The following is a 10,570-nucleotide window of genomic DNA, read 5'->3' on the forward strand; positions in this document are numbered from 1 at the left end:
GAATTTGGTAATAATATGCCAAATAAATAATTCGTAAAATACATCATTTTGTGTCTAAATTCAAAATGGCCGACACCCAAAATGGCCAACCTAGGAAAATTTCATATCATTTGACTCAGTATTCCCCACAGAAACTAAAGACACCCACAGATCTAAAGAGTCATGATTTTAGAACAAACCATCCAGAAGTTATAAGCAAAAATATGCTTTTTTCATATCTCCTGAACACTAGGTGTCGCTGTTCCAAAACTGTGCAGGCACCCTCAAGTCATAATGGCTATGGCATACAGTAAGTTTGGTCTGAATATGCTAAAGAATTACGGAGACATAGCCTCATGTTCATTTTGGCATGCTCACCATTGTATTTGTTTGCACATTATCAATGTTTGCACATCGAGAACAGTTTGGTCTATCAAAAAGCTTTTAATAACTTTTTGCCAGCATGGTGTGAAGATGATCTGATTCAAATTTGGTGAAGATCTGATGAACCGTCTAGGACGAGTTCGAAAAAGTAGGTTTTTCAGAAAATTCAACATGGCAGAAAATCTAGTCTGGCGGAAATTGAAACTATGGTACGCATTCGACTCGAGCACGAGCCAAAGGAATCAGGGAAGAAAAGAATTTTGTTTCTAGCCCTTACGGATGAAAAGCTATTAGCATAAACGTGAGAGAAATTTTGACCTGTTGGTGGCGGTAGAGTGTTTGAGATAGAGACTACAAATTTGCGCAAATGTATATTCAAACTGTCCCCAGCAAGTTTGCGAAATTTTATAACTTTCCTGCAAGCAGTTCTATTGACTGCCATAGACTTCATGAGCGGAAGAAGAAGAAGAAGAAGAAGATCTGACAAATAGATACATGCTAATTCACACTAAAAATAAATGTTTTGGCAAAGGAAAATGTATATGCAATTGGTACTAACTACATCTCGACAATAACAAGTGTTATATGTGCAGTTATTCTGTTTAACATGTTCATCACAATTCTGGTCTTAGTTATTCTGGTTATAGTTTTTTTTTTAATAAAATATTCATGAATGAAGGATTGCTCATTTTCTTTTAGAAATATTTATAGAATTCTATTATTAAATTCTAGTTTCTAGTATATTGATTTGTTAATACTTAAATGTTAAAACTGATAGCATAAATATTTTTTGTTACATATATTTATATATAACAATATTTAAATATATTTAGTTTTTTATTATAAAGTCACTGTTGATTTTATGCCTGTTCTTTAATTTCCTCATACATAACTCAATAGTGATTCCTGAAGGATGTGTATTTTATTTGCCCTGCATTAAACAGTTAAACAGAAATGGCATTAACATTCCTTAAACGTGATTTTAACTTACAGAGAGAAAAACACACTTGTTCTTATGTAGGATTAATAGTACAAATGCATGTCTATGCTATGTTACTACAAATATTTCACTGAATACCAAACAAACAATCACTTTTAACAACAAAACCACATAAAAATGTTATGTACCAGCTAGTACTCTCATTTGCACTCACATTATATGTAGGTTAACATTACCACTCTTTTTTCCTTGTAAAATAATAGATATCCTTATGTGTTTACTTGTCACAAATTGCATCATTTCCTGTTTGACCAAAGGGCCTAGTAGCAATCATAAGACACAACAGTTATCGAGCCCTCAAGACATTGTATTAAAGAAATGTACCAAGTTTGGGGTCATGAAGAAAAAGTTCCTGTTTCACTAAAGCATGACCCAATATAAAATATCCAGCTAGTAACTGTTGTCAGTAACAGTCTCAAATTCGCACAAATCCAAGTTTGGACAGCCGTGAGTGGAGGAGTAGCAAAAAAACTCTTTCTATCAAAAAATCAAAATTAAAATGGCACACAGGCAATATGAGCCACTCTTACAAATTTATACACTTTCAGCTAGGTAAAACAAAGGAAAACAAAGGGTGGCAGAATTATAATTGTAGACAAATAATTTCAAAAGTTAATAGTAGAATTATCCATGACTTATCAGTATCTTCCAACAGGGGCAGCTAGTATGGAAGTTTTCTTACAATAAACAAAGTTGAGACAAAGCTGAGACACAGTCTCACTTCCTTTATGGTGCTTTCAAATTTGTTAGCATAATATGCATAGTATTGGAAAACAATATAAAATATCACATATAAAGTATGGAAAACTATATAAAATATCAAAAATCATTTGATAACTTTTGTAAGGCATGAAACAAGTTTCAATGAATTTCAAAATGACAAACAAGAAGTACTTGTGAAATTCAGATGCTGATGAGTATTGACTTCAGCTTACCCTAGGGAATCATAGGAATGTACAACTAAGAATGTAGAACTGTGAATTTAGCACAAGTTCTTAAAATAAAATGAGGAGAATTATGGTAGTTGTCACAGTTTTTGACCACAGGTGGTGCAGTCATTGAACTTTTTGGGGACATTAGGGCAAGACCTCTGCAAATGTCTTACTGAGATAGAGCCTATCTTCCTGTTTGATGCATTTGCCAGTCCATTATGCATCTGATAACTTTTGTTTAGACAAGAATCAAAATGATGTGAGCCAAATTTGGTGAAGATTGGACAAAATTTGGAGGAGGAGTAGCAAAAATGGCTGTTGGACGGAAACTTTCACGGCATGTCATTGTAACCTTTGACCACTAGGTGGCGCTGTCACAAAATTTGTTGCATAGCCTCAGGTCATGGTCCTGAAGATGTCTACCAAGTTTTGTGTCAGTGCACAATGTCACAACCTCACTTCCTGTATGGCGGCTTCACCATCAGATTTGTTGGCCTATTATGGGCAAACCCTTTGGACTAGGCATATATGTGTATGTATGTACTGCTCAAAAAAAATTAAAGGAACAATTTTTAATCAGAGTATAGCATCAAGTCAATTAAACTCCTGGGATATAAATCTGGTCAGTTAAGTAGCAGAGGGGGTTGTTAATCAGTTTCAGCTGCTTTGGTGTTAATGAAATTTACAACAAGTGCACTAGATGGGCAACAATGAGACGACCCCCAAAACAGGAATGGTTTTACAGGTAGAGGCCACTGACATTTTTTTCCCTATTTATCTTTTCTGACTGTTTTTCACTAGTTTTGCATTTGGCTAGGGTCAGTGTCACTACTGGTAGCATGAGGCGATACCTGGACCCTACAGAGGTTGCACAGGCAGTCCAACTCCTCCAGGATGGCACATCAATACGTACCACTGCCAGAAGGTTTGCTGTGTCTCCCAGCACAGTCTCAAGAGCATGGAGGAGATTCCAGGAGACAGGCAGTTACTCTTGGAGAGATGGACAGGGCCGTAGAAGGTCCTTAACCCATCAGCAGGACCGGTATCTGCTCCCTACAAAATGACCTCCAGCAGGCCACTGGTGTGAATGTCTCTGACCAAACAATCAGAAACAGACTTCAAGAGGGTGGCCTGAGGGCCCGAGGTCCTCTAATGGGCCCTGTGCTCACTGCCCGGCACCGTGGAGCTTGATTGGCATTTGCCATTGAACACCAGAATTGGCAGGTCCCCCACTAGTGCCCTGTGCTTTTCAAAGATGAAAGCAGGTTCACACTGAGCACATGTGACAGACGTGAAAGGGTCTGGAGAAGCCGTGGAGAACGTTATGCTGCCTGTAACATCGTTCAGCATGACCGGTTTGGTGGTGGGTCAGTGATGGTCTGGGGAGGCATATCCATGGAGGGACAAACAGACTTCTACAGGCTAGACAATGGCACCCTGACTGCCATTAGGTATCGGGATGAAATCCTTGGACCCACTGTCAGATCTTACGCTGGTGCAGTGGGTCCTGGGTTCCTCCTGGTGCACGACAATGCCTGGCCTCATGTGGCGAGAGTATGCAGGCAGTTCCTGGAGGATGAAGGAATGGATACCATTGAACGGCCCCCATGCTTGCCTGACCTAAATCCAATAGAACACCTCGGGGACATTATGTTTCGGTCCATCCGACGCCTCCAGGTTGCACCTCAGACTGTTGCACCTCATTGATGCCCTGGCCCAGATCTGGGAGGAAATACCCCAGGACACCATCCGTCGTCTCATTAGGAGCATGCCCCGACGTTGTCAGGCATGCATACAAGCACGTGGGGGCCATACAAACTACTGAGTACCATTTTGAGTTGCTGCAATGAAATTTCAGCAAAATGGACTTTTTTCACTTTGATTTTTGGGGTGTCTTTGAATTCAGCCCTCTGTAGGTTGATAATTTTCATTTCCATCAAAGGATGTGGCATCCTTTCGTTCCTAACACATTACCCAGTCCATATACACTATATTACCAAAAGTATTCAGTCACCTGCCTTGACTCACATATGAACTTAAATGCCATCCCATTCCTAACCCATAGGGTTCAATATGATGTCGGTCCACCTTTTGCAGCTATTACAGCTTCAACTCTTCTGGGAAGGCTGTCCACAAGGTTTAGGAGTGTGTTTATAGGAATTTTTGACCATTCTTCCAAAAGCGCATTGGTGAGGTCACACACTGATGTTGGTCGAGAAGGCCTGGCTCTCAGTCTCCGCTCTAATTCATCCCAAAGGTGTTCTATCAGGTTCAGGTCAGGACTGTGTGCAGGCCAGTCAAGTTCATCCACACCAGACTCTGTCATCCATGTCTTTATGGACCTTGCTTTGTGCACTGGTGCACAGTCATGTTGGAAGAGGAAGGGGCCCGCTCCAAACTGTTCCCACAAGGTTGGGAGCATGGAATTGTCCAAAATGTTTTGGTATCCTGAAGCATTCAAAGTTCCTTTCACTGGAACTAAGGGGCCAAGCCCAACTCCTGAAAAACAACCCCACACCATAATTCCTCCTCCACCAAATTTCACACTCGGCACAATGCAGTCCGAAATGTACCGTTCTCCTGGCAACCTCCAAACCCAGACTCGTCCATCAGATTGCCAGATGGAAAAGCATGATTCATCACTCCAGAGAACGCGTCTCCACTGCTCTAGAGTCCAGTGGCGGCGTGCTTTACACCACTGCATCCGACGCTTTGCATTGCACTTGGTGATGTGTGGCTTGGATGCAGCTGCTCGGCCATGGAAACCCATTCCATGAAGCTCTCTGCGTACTTTACTTGGGCTAATCTGAAGGTCACATGAAGTTTGGAGCTCTGTAGCAATTGACTGTGAAGAAAGTCGACGACCTCTTTGCACTATGCGCTTCAGCATCCGCTGACCCCTCTCCGTCAGTTTACGTGGCCTACCACTTCGTGGCTGAGTTGCTGTTGTTCCCAAACTCTTCCATTTTGTTATGATAAAGCTGACAGTTGACTGTGGAATATTTAGGAGCGAGGAAATTTCACGACTGGATTTGTTGCACAGGTGGCATCCTATGACAGTTCCACGCTGGAATTCACTGAGCTCCTGAGAGCGGCCCATTCTTTCACAAATGTTTGTAAAAACAGTCTGCATGCCTAAGTGCTTGATTTTATACACCTGTGGCCAGGCCAAGTGATTAGGACACCTGATTCTGATCATTTGGATGGGTGACCGAATACTTTTGGTAATATAGTGTATATATGACTGGCAACAGTTCTGTGTTTCAAACTTATCAAGCATTTGTTCCCCAAATGTCTCCTAATACCAACACAAGAAATACTGTACAACTGTTAGCCTTACTGAAATGAACGGTAGATGTAGATGTTTAGTTCTAGTCTTACCAAACGTAGCAGGTTGGTTTGTTAAAGCAAGACAGTTTGTTAAACTTTCTTTTTTGCTTGAGCAGAACCCAACTCTTGATCTGTATGTTGCTGGGGAGAAAATTACATTGGTAATGTCTAGGTAGACACTGGCACCTGGAACCACTTGCTCTGTAATCAATTACAATCAATTGATTGTTATCAATTAATTGAATTTGTCAAAAGACTTACTTACTACTGTGGGTGCACCTGGCCTCTCTGTCACTGAAACATATAGTGTCCCACTGGCTGTCAAATTAAAAGGTGCTGAAAACACTTTTTCTGATTTCGTCATTAAATTTGCGAGGCCAAGATTTGATTGGATATTTTAATTTGACTATTTCTGCCACTGAAGGTGGTTTGGAAGCCCAGCCATTACCCATTAGATTTTAGCCAATTATGCCCCAAGGTGGAAATGTCTATTTCTACTCTTGGGACATGATAGACTCTGATTGCCATTGAAAATGACTGACCATGTTACGTGGACCAAAGAGGCCCATACTCTCTTCTGCTCCGTGTCTATGTAACTTTGATTACTCAAAACCTTTCCATCTTTTCATGACTGAATCAACTGGTTTTTGTCTGCTGCTCTCATGCAAACTCACGGTGTCAAACAATTTCCCGTGGGATTATAGTCCAAACGTCAGTGATGAGGGGACAATCACCACGCCTGTTCGCTGCCACTGAGGCCATTCTCATTTGCTAATACACCGGTGTAACACCTTTAATCCTGTTACTCTTATACCTACTGACTATGAGAGCATTCCACATGACTATCTGACTGACTGTGATTGACATTTACAAACCCAGACCTGACCATTCAGACATTCTTGATCCTAATGGTCCTAATGATCCTCTTTCTTCGTTGATGGCTCTTCTCTGCAGTTGTCAGATGTTGTCAGTTTTCCATCCACAGCATATGCTGTGGTCACTGGATTTTCTACAGTGGAAACATTCTGTCTCCCTTCCTCTTTAGCTCCCCAAGCAGCTGAACTTTTTTGCTGTCACTAGGGCATGCATTCTTGCTACAGGCCATTCTATTACTGTGTACACTGACAGTAATTATGCTTATTCTCTGACACATGACTTGTACAATTTAGCGTGACCGTGGATTTCTCACTTCTGCTGGAAAGCCCATTGCTCATGCGACTCTCGTCTTTAATCTTCTCTCTTCCATTCTATTCCCCCCTCTCTCTCTCTCTCTCTCTCTCACACACACACACACACACATACACACACACGTCTGGATGACCTAATTCTTCTTCAGAAGTCAGCCACTGAAGCAGACCACCGCCACTGGTGTGCCACCTGCACATAAAAAACACAGACATTGGTGTGTGGCATACCACAGACAATTGTCCTGCTCTTTATAAAACTCTTTATTGCTTCCTTGCACAATTCATACATGGGAAGGGCCATGTTTTAATGGGGGGATCAGTACAAAAATCTTGGCATGCACCAGGCTTATCAATTTTGTAAATAGTGTACAGTTTGCAGTTTGGCGATGGATACTGGGAAGTCTACCAATCCTCCTTTTTCAACCCAACCATCCATCATCTGATGATGGACTTCAGTGGACTAATATCAAGGTTTCAGCTAATTTTTAGTGATTGTGGACATGTATTCCCAATACCCTAAATGTTTCTCTAGCAGGAGACAGGATGCTCAGACTGTCACAAAATCTCTAGACAGAAGTAATCTCTAGGGGGCTTCCGACTTAAGATTTCCAGTGAAAATGACATTCACTTTGTGAACAAAGTAATCACACATCTCTCCAGAGCATTGCAAATTAACCTGAAAACTCATTGAGCTTATCATCAATGAGTGCAGGAGCAGCTGAAAGGCTGAATCAAACCATCAGACAAAAATGGTCAAAAGTGATGCTTAAAACAGGGCTAAATTGGGTACAGGCCCTCTGATGCTGATATAACTACAAAGTACAGAAAGAACAGCCAGATTGGTTTAAGTCCACACAAAGTACTTACAGGTCTTGTAATAAAAATCTTGACATTTTTCCTTACAGGGCCCTCACAGATGGATCCCTACAACACATGGAAGACTAATTTCCCTAGGGCAGATTTCCCTGGCTAGGCCCATGCCAGATTCTCCTGACGACACCCACAGCAGTCCGTGTTATGGCGAGAGACATTTCGGTTCAGTGTTTGCATTGCTGTAGAGTACAGGTAAATGCAGAAACATGAAAAGACTGAGTTTTCAGATGTTGTGACCGCTATAAAACTAGTCAAGCTCAAGAGTCTTCCAGCACTGAAACGAACCAATGCAGACCCAAGAGAGTCCAGAAGAAGACGACTACTGAACAAGGAATGGACTGTTGTTTCTGTTGTTTTGGGACATTAACTCGCATTTACAGTGGATATAAAAAGTCTACACAGCCCTGTTAAAATGGCAGGTTTTTGTGAGGTAAGAAAATGAAACCAAGATAAATGATGTCAGAACTTTTTCCACCCTCAATGTGAAATTACAATGTATAAAAATTAAGTGAAAAACAATCAGAAACTCAATCAGAAAAATAAAAAATTTACAATAATCTGGTTGCATAAATGTGCACTCCCCTAAACTAATACACTGTTGAAGCACCTTTTGATTATATTACACCACTCAGCCTTTTTGGCTAAGAGTCTATCATCATTGGACATCTTGACTTGGCAATATTTTCTCACTATTTCTTGCAAAAACATTCTAGATCTATCAAATTGTAAGATCTTCTCCTGGGCACAAATCACTTCAATTAAACCTGATGTACTGGTGTGAACATGTAGGAATATAATCTTGGACTAAGATGTATAGTCTTGGTTTTTTCTACAAGCTGGTGGAGAAGATCTGAGGTATTAGTGTTGGTATGATCAGTCTTCGTGGCAATAAGTACTGCAATAAAGAAATCATTTGATATAGAAAAGAGTCTCTGTTTCTGTCTTAAGGTGAATTTCCACCACACTTACGAATCATATTCTTAAGGGTATGATTAAATCTCTTGACCAGCCCATCCATCTGGGCACAATGGTATGAATTGATGTAATTCTTAATAATTTACATTACTGTTCAAGAGTTTGGAATCACTCACAAATTACCTTGTTTTTGAAAGAAACACTTTATTTTATTTTTTGGGCTACTTGAGTATCTGGAGCATCAGCATTTGTGGGTTTGATTGTGGTCTCAAAATGGCCAGAAAGAAAGAGGTTTCTTCAGGAACTCTTCAGTCTATTGTTGTTTTGAGAAATGAAGGCTAGCCCATGTGATAAACTGTCAAGAAATTGAAAATATCTTACAAAGGTGTTTACTACTACATTCACAGAACAATACAAACTGTCTCTAACCAGGATAGAAAAAGAAGTGGGAGGGCCCCTGTGCAAGAGGATAAATAGTCTCTAGTTTGAGAAATAGGTGCCTGTTTAATACCCAAAAAGCACCACTCTAGTCTACAACAGTGAAGAGGCGACTCCTGCATGCTTTCCTTCTAGCCAAAGCTTCAAAGAAAAATCCATATCTGCGACTGGCCAATAAATGTAAAAGGTTAAAGTGGGCAAATGAACACAGAAACTGGACAGAAGATGATGGGAAAAAGTGTTATGTACAGGTGAATCTAAGTTTGAGGTATCTGGATCATAGAAAAATGTAAAGATGCTGGAGGAGTGCTTGAAGCAATCTGTCAATCATGGTGGAGGAAATGTGATGGTCCATGGGTGCTTTGGTGCTGGTAAAGGGTAAAAGTAATCTTGAACAAGGAAGGTTATCACTCCACTTTGCGACCCTATGCCATACCGTGTGGATCCTGCTTGATTGGTGCCAGTGTCATCCTACAACAGGACAATAACCCAAAGCATTGCTCCAAATTATGCAAAACCTATTTAGGGAAGAAGCAGTCACCTGGAATTCTGTCAGTATTGGATTGGCCAGAGCAGTCACCGAATCTCAACCCTACTGACCTTTTGGAGAACCTTGACCAGATGGTATGAAAAAATCAAGCCAATCCAACTTGTGAGGGGTGCTTCAGAAAGCATGGACATAGATGCAGATTACCTCAACAAATTGATAACTAGAATGCCAAAGGCTGTAATTTCTGCAAATGGAGGATTCTTTGATAAAAGCAAAGTTTGAAGCATTAAATTGTTATTTCAAGCAGAAATCATTATTCTAGCTGTGGAGGCAGGGGCATGGTCAAGCTTCAGTTTTTGAATGGAGGGTGGAGCTGGGAAAAGTGAGTGGTAAGGATCTACACCTGTGCAGGATTTTTCTAATGAGTGTTCTGTGTTTCAGTGAGCGGTGGCAAGGATAAAAGGGGGAGAGATGAGAGCCATGGGAGAGAAAACAGCACAGCGCCGACTGTGTGTGTAGAAATAAAGTTGCTGAAAAGTGAAGGAATAGTGAAGGAAAATAAAGAGCCATTTTGAATTGTCCTAAGCCTGCCTCGCGTCTCCTCATTTCCGGTCCAACCTGTAAAAGTGTCACGCTGGTGCTGAAACCCAGGAAAGTCAGCCATCATGGAGTCCTTGCCGCTCTCTGAAATTGTCAAAACCGTCGCCTGCATCCACCTGGGCACAGAGCAGAAGCAGCACTTCCAGGACCTTCTCCAAGCCCAGGCAGAGGATTGGCAGGTGGTATGGAGCCTTGACCAGCCGGTGGGTACACCAGGAGCAGCCCCGGTGGTCACCGCAGCCATGCCCCACATCAAGCTCTCCAAGATGCACTGCAGGACCAACTGGAAGTGTTTGTTGAACTTTTGGAGCATGCCACGGAAGTGTGGGGCTGGCCAGACTCACAGTGGGCGGTCCGCTTGCTGCTGCTACTGTTGGGGCAAGCCCAGCTTGTGGCCTAACAGCTTCTGGTCATGAACCTGCTGGAGTACCTGGACCTAAAG

Source organism: Pangasianodon hypophthalmus, chromosome 18, assembly GCF_027358585.1.
Source record: "Pangasianodon hypophthalmus isolate fPanHyp1 chromosome 18, fPanHyp1.pri, whole genome shotgun sequence".
Classification (NCBI taxonomy): domain Eukaryota; kingdom Metazoa; phylum Chordata; class Actinopteri; order Siluriformes; family Pangasiidae; genus Pangasianodon; species Pangasianodon hypophthalmus.